Genomic DNA, 6,101 nt, shown 5'->3' with positions numbered 1-6,101 from the left:
ATTTTTCCCAACTCCATTGAAATATAATAGACAATTAGTTGCTTGCATTTACATTGTACAATTCAATTAGTTTTTTTTCAATTATAATTGGCATACAATAATATACTAGTTTCAGTTGTACAGCACAGTGATTAGTGATCTATATAACTCACAAAGCGATCACCCCACTAAATCTAGTACCTATCTTCCCCTTACATATTTATTACAACATTAACTATTTTCCTTATGCTACACTTTATATCTCCATGTCTATTTTGCACTAAACATTTGTACTTCTTAATCCCTTTGCTCTATTTTGCTGTCCTCCCTAATCTCCTTTCTATCTAGTAGCCCTCAAAATATTCTCTGTGAGTTTATTTCCGTTTTTGTTGTTGTTGTTTATTTTGTTCTTTAGATTCCATGTGTACATGAAATCATGCAATTTTTGTCTCTATCTGACTTATTTCATTCAGCACAATACCCTCTAGGTCCATCAAGGCAATATCTTTTTCCACCACCTTCCTTTTAGTCTCTGTGTGTCTTGTAATCTGAAGTGAGTCTCTTGCAGGCACTATATGTAGGAGTCTTGTTTTCTTATCCATTCAGCCACTTTATCTTTTGGTTGGAGCACTTAATAATTCTTTTCCGTTTGAGGTAGTTGTTGATAGGAATGTAGTTATTAACATCCTTTATTCATGTTTTTGGTACGTTTTTTCTTCTTAAAGAAGTCCCTCCAATAATTCATGTAAACTGGCTAGGTGTTGATAAATTCCTTTAACTTATTTTTGTCTGGGAAGCTTTTGATCTGTCCTTTGACTCTAAATGGTAGCCTTGCTGGATAAAATATTCTTGGTTGGAGATCTCTTCTGTCCTGCATGGTTTCTTTTGAGAAATCAGCTGCTGTCTTATGGGTGCTCCCTTGTAGGTAACTAACTGCTTTTTCTCTTGCTGCTTTTAAGATTCTCTTTTTGTATTTAATCTTTGGTATTTTAATTATAAGGTGTCTTAGTGTGAGCCTCTATGGATTCTTTTTTCTTGAGACTCTCTGAGCTTCCCAGGGTTGTGTGTGTATTTCCTTTACCAGATGAGGGAAGTTTTCCATCATTATTTCTTCAAATAGCTCTTCAACTTCTTGTTTTCCTTCAGGTACTCCTATGACATGGATATTTTTATATTTAATTGTGTCCCCTATCCTCATTTTGTAAAATTACTTTTTCCTTTTTTTTGTGCTGATTGCATATAGTCTGCTTCTTTGTCTTCCAGTTCACTGATTCAATCTTCTGCTTTGTCCAATCTACTGTTGAATCCTTCTTGTATTCTTCATTTCAGTTATCGTATTCTTCATTTCTGTCTGGTTCTTTTTTATGATATCTATGTCCTTTTCTTTATGCTTACTATCTCTCTGTTAATGTTCTCATCGTTTTCATCCATTCTCCTCATAAGTTTGTTGTGCATTCTCTCATATGGTTTCTGCTTCTTTGTCTTCCCATTTTGGCTGCCTTTCCGTGTCTATTTCTATGTACTAAGCAAAGCTCCTAAGTCTCCCGGTCTTATTAGTGTGGATTTGTGAAGTAGGTGTCCAGTGGCACAGTCCTTAGAGGGGTTCAGCTGCAGGCCAAGTTTAACCCAGCCAGTGCCCCTCTGGGGCCACCTGTTGAGATTCAGCAAGCAATCCACAGATGCTGTGCTTATAGTTACCTCAAGAAACCATACCAGAAACCGAGGCAAGCTGCCACCAATGTGAATCTTGGCGCTGCTCAGCAAAATGCACCAAACTCACAGAGGACATACCTGGATGTGGCTTGGGTGTGCCATGAGTTGGGGGAGGTGGAGTTTCAGGGAATCCTCTGGGCAGAGCGACCTCTGTTATCCCATTTGATGACATCTCAGCTATGGCAGTGCTGGGACTGTGCACTGGGAGGGGAAGGGCTCAACAGAGGAACAATGGATATCGCCAGCAATTCTGCCAGGTAGAGAGCCTGGCTTTCAGCCCTCACTCTGACAATTCAGTGTCCCCCTGTAAGTTCCTGGTGCTGCACCCCTCCCCCCACCAGGGAGCCACCCTGGCGCTGGTGCTCAGGGAGAGCAGGTCTGTCACTGCGAATGGCCACTCTCAGGCATAGCCCCTGCAAGAGGCATCTGCAGCTGCTGGCTGCCACAGCCTCTGTCCCATTCAGCCAATTGGGGCCAGACAGCCTCACGTCTTCACCCCCTTCTACCTCCTACCATTGTAGGTTGATTAATTATTTCTCTCCCTAGTCGTAGTGCTTCTGTTCATCTAGATCCCAGGTGACTTTGCTTGCTGTTTGCTCCGTGTTTCTGTCACAACTTTGATTTGGTCTCGAGAGGGATGAACAAAGCCTCTATGATCTATGCCATTTTCCTCCATCTCCCTGACTGCTTTTTAAGACAGTGGCTCTTTATCTTTCCTACCCTATTACCATCCCAGCTCTATCTCCAATCATTCTTTTAAAGGTTCTTGGTCCAAGCTAAAGAAACTAAAAACTTACTTCTACTGAGAACATATTGATATGCCTAAAGGTATTTTGTTGTGATGTTGCTAATTTATGGGAAGTTGTGAAACCAGACCCAATTACAATGGGTAGAAAGAGGCTGTAGCAAATTTTATTTCCATAGCTCCGCAGCACAGGTACACTTAATTATTTCTACTAGTAATTGAAGGTTGCAATAATACTGTGGAAGAAATGTGACCTTCTCAGTGGCTGAACAATACAAATGTGGGGAATTTTCAAATGACTTGAGTATTGATGCCAATAAATGTGATTGTTCTTATGAAAGCACTAAAAGCAAAAACAATATTGGTAATAACTGATATGAACACTCTGTTTCCCACCAAGACCAGTCCTAGACTAAGAACCCATACTCTCTATTCCTTTATGTTTCTGCTCCATGTCTTTGAGGCTGACTCAACTTCATTTTTACATGTTCAAGTCCTATTCAACCTTTAAAGCCCAGCTCATCTCTTCCATGAAGCTTTCCCTGATTCCCTGCAACCTTTACTCTCAGAAGTAGCCTGAGGTGAGGAGCACTAGTCAACTGCAGATAAAACAATGACTTGGTTGAGGAGGTGGAGAGAGCCTCCAGTTGAGAGTGCCAGACTAAAAATTTAATTCTGTAGACTAAGAGTGGCCTAATAGTGCAGTGAAATGCTTAGCCACTAATATGCTGTATGAACTTGTGCCTCAGTTTCCCTATCTGTTCATTGAGATTATGATAGTACCTACTTCACGGGGCTGTTAAGGAAATTAAATGGGTTAATACATGCAAAGGACCAAGAATGATGACTCCTTAGAGCAGTGCTTGATAAGTAATACACACTCACTAAAGGTGTTATTTATTCCTAAACTTCATTTGGTTAAAATCTCAGGCTACTGACATGAGAAGCCTAGGGGCAAGCCACATGAGTCTCAGGCTCCACCCCACAAGGACTTCTCATAAATACTGTCTTGTGCACAGAGCAGACTGGGAAATGGTTGGTAGTAGAGACTCCTGGACCAATGCAATGACTTCAGTAATATTCGAATTTAAAATCTGGAACAGACATTAAAAAATTTAAATTGCAGATAAACTATTAAAATTAATTAACAAAACCATTTATCTATACCAGCAACAAAGAGAAAAAAAATTAAATTATACCAGTTACAATAGCAATAAAAACATCAATTTCACAGGAATTACTATAACAAAAAAATGTCCAAGATTTCTATACTGAAAATGACAAAACATTGTTGATAAATTAAAGAAGCTCTGGAGAAACAGAGATTTGTATCACATTTATAGATTGGAAGGATCGATATTGTTAAGATTTTAATTCTCCCCAAACTGACCTACAGACCCAATGTGATTCTAATAAAAATCACAGTAGGGTGGGTGTGTACATATATGTGAATGGACCATCTGATTATGAAATTTATATGGAAATGCAAAGGACTGAGGATAGCTAAGATAATCCCAAAGAACAAAGCCATATATCAAGATTTGTAAAGCCACAGTAATTACCTTGGTGTGTTATTGGCACAAGGATAAGGGAAAAAACTAAGCAATGGAACAGAATAGAGAGTCCAGAAACTGCCCCAACACATGTCACTTGATTTATGTCAAAGATGATACCGCAGTTCAGTGGAGTAAGGATGGCCTGGTTTGGTAAATGGTGCTGGCCAACTGGATATACATGGGAAAAAATGTATTTGGATCCCATCTCATTCCACATACAAAAATCAAATCTAGATGTATTAATATCCAAAAGTGAAAGGTAAATCAATGCATCTTATGGAAGATAAGAGGATATCTTCATGATTTTGGAGTAGGTAGATTTTTAAAATCTGAGTATAGCTGGTGTACAATATTATATTAGTTTTAGGTATACAATGTAGTGATTTGACATTATAGACACTACACTGTGATTATTACATTAAGTCTAATAATTGTCCGTCACAATGCAAACTTATCACAATATTATTGACTATATTCCCCTCGACATATTTCACCCCACCCTCCCACTCCCCTGTCCTCTGGCAACTATCGGTTTGATCTCTGTTTCTATGAAGTTGGTTTTGTTTTGTTTCTTCCTCTATTTTGTTTTAAATTTTGCACAAAAGTGAAATCACATGGTATTTGTCTTTCTCTATATGACTTAACTAGGACACAAAAGGCACCAAATACAATGAAAAAATTGGAAAAAAATGGACTACATTAAGATTGAGAATTTCTGTTAATTGAAATACAACATAAAGATAAAATGGAAGTGAAAATGCATGCCACAGAGTGGGAGATATCTGCAATACATAGACATGACAAAAGAGACATGTCAAGAGAAATATAATGAAGGTTTACAAATAATAAGAAAAAGACAACCCAAAAAATGTATGCTGATGAAACTTCTTGAGGCAGTACATGGGGTGCCAACAGAGCAAGCTCAGTGGGTAGATATTTCAAGCTTTGAATTCAGTTCTACAGTTTTTTTTTTTTTTAGCTGTGTGGCCTTGGGAAATTCTAAACTTCTCTACATTTTAGATTTTTTATTTTTAAATAATGGATCATAATAGCTACCTTGTTGAGTCTTTGTAAACTTTAGATAAAATAATCATTGTAATTCTCTTGCCAATAATATGTCTCCAACAAACCACATTATTTCTATCTACTGAGTTTTTTACATTAGCCTTACGGTTCAAATCTGTTACTGCCCCCTACACTTGAATAACCAACACAAAAATGCCAAAATGATCTCAACACATTTTCATTCATTCATGCTGTTTCCATTCTATACAATTTCCCCTCCTAACTTCTTAATTTGGAGAATTGTTCTTATACTTTAGGACTCGGGAAAAAATGTCACTATCTCTGTGCAACATGTTTTAATTAAGTCCCAGAATACTCTTCTTGCACTTTCTATTTATCTCCTTTACAGAGCTTTTCACATTTGAAATTATTAACTTATGTTTTTAAAATTTTATTTTATTATTAGTTTCAAGTATATAGTACATTGGTTAGACATTTATATAATTTATAAAATGATCCCCCTATGCTCTTTCTCTCCTCTGGCTCGACACCTAGCCATTACATTAGTGCTAACTGCATTCCCTATGCTGTGCTCCGCAACCCCATGACCATCTATCAGCTATTAATTTGTACTTCTTTAACCCTTCACCCCTTTATCCCAAACCCCCAAGCTCCCTTCCCTCTGGCTGTCACCAGATTATCCTCTATATTTTTGAATCTGTTTTTGATTAATTTGTTCTTCTTGTTCCTTAGATTCTGCATATAAGTGAAATGATATGGTATTTATCTTTCTCTGACTTATTTCCTCCAGCATAATAACCTCTAGGTCCATCCATGTCATTGCAAATGGTAGGATTTCATTTTTTTTAATTGCTGAGTAATATTCCAATGTATATATGAACCATAACTTCTTTAACCAATTGACTGTTGATGGGCATTTAGGTCCCTTCCATATCTTGGCTATTGTAAATTGTGCTGCCATGAACATAAGAATGCATAAATCTTTACGAAATATTGTTTTGGTTTTCTTTGGATAAATACCCAGAAGTGCAATTGCTGGGTCAAAAGGTATATACATTTAAATTTTTTGAGAAATCTCCAGC

Source organism: Pteropus alecto, unplaced genomic scaffold (assembly GCF_000325575.1).
Source record: "Pteropus alecto unplaced genomic scaffold, ASM32557v1 scaffold341, whole genome shotgun sequence".
NCBI classification, from domain to species: domain Eukaryota; kingdom Metazoa; phylum Chordata; class Mammalia; order Chiroptera; family Pteropodidae; genus Pteropus; species Pteropus alecto.
Note: the sequence above shows the minus strand (reverse complement) of the source record.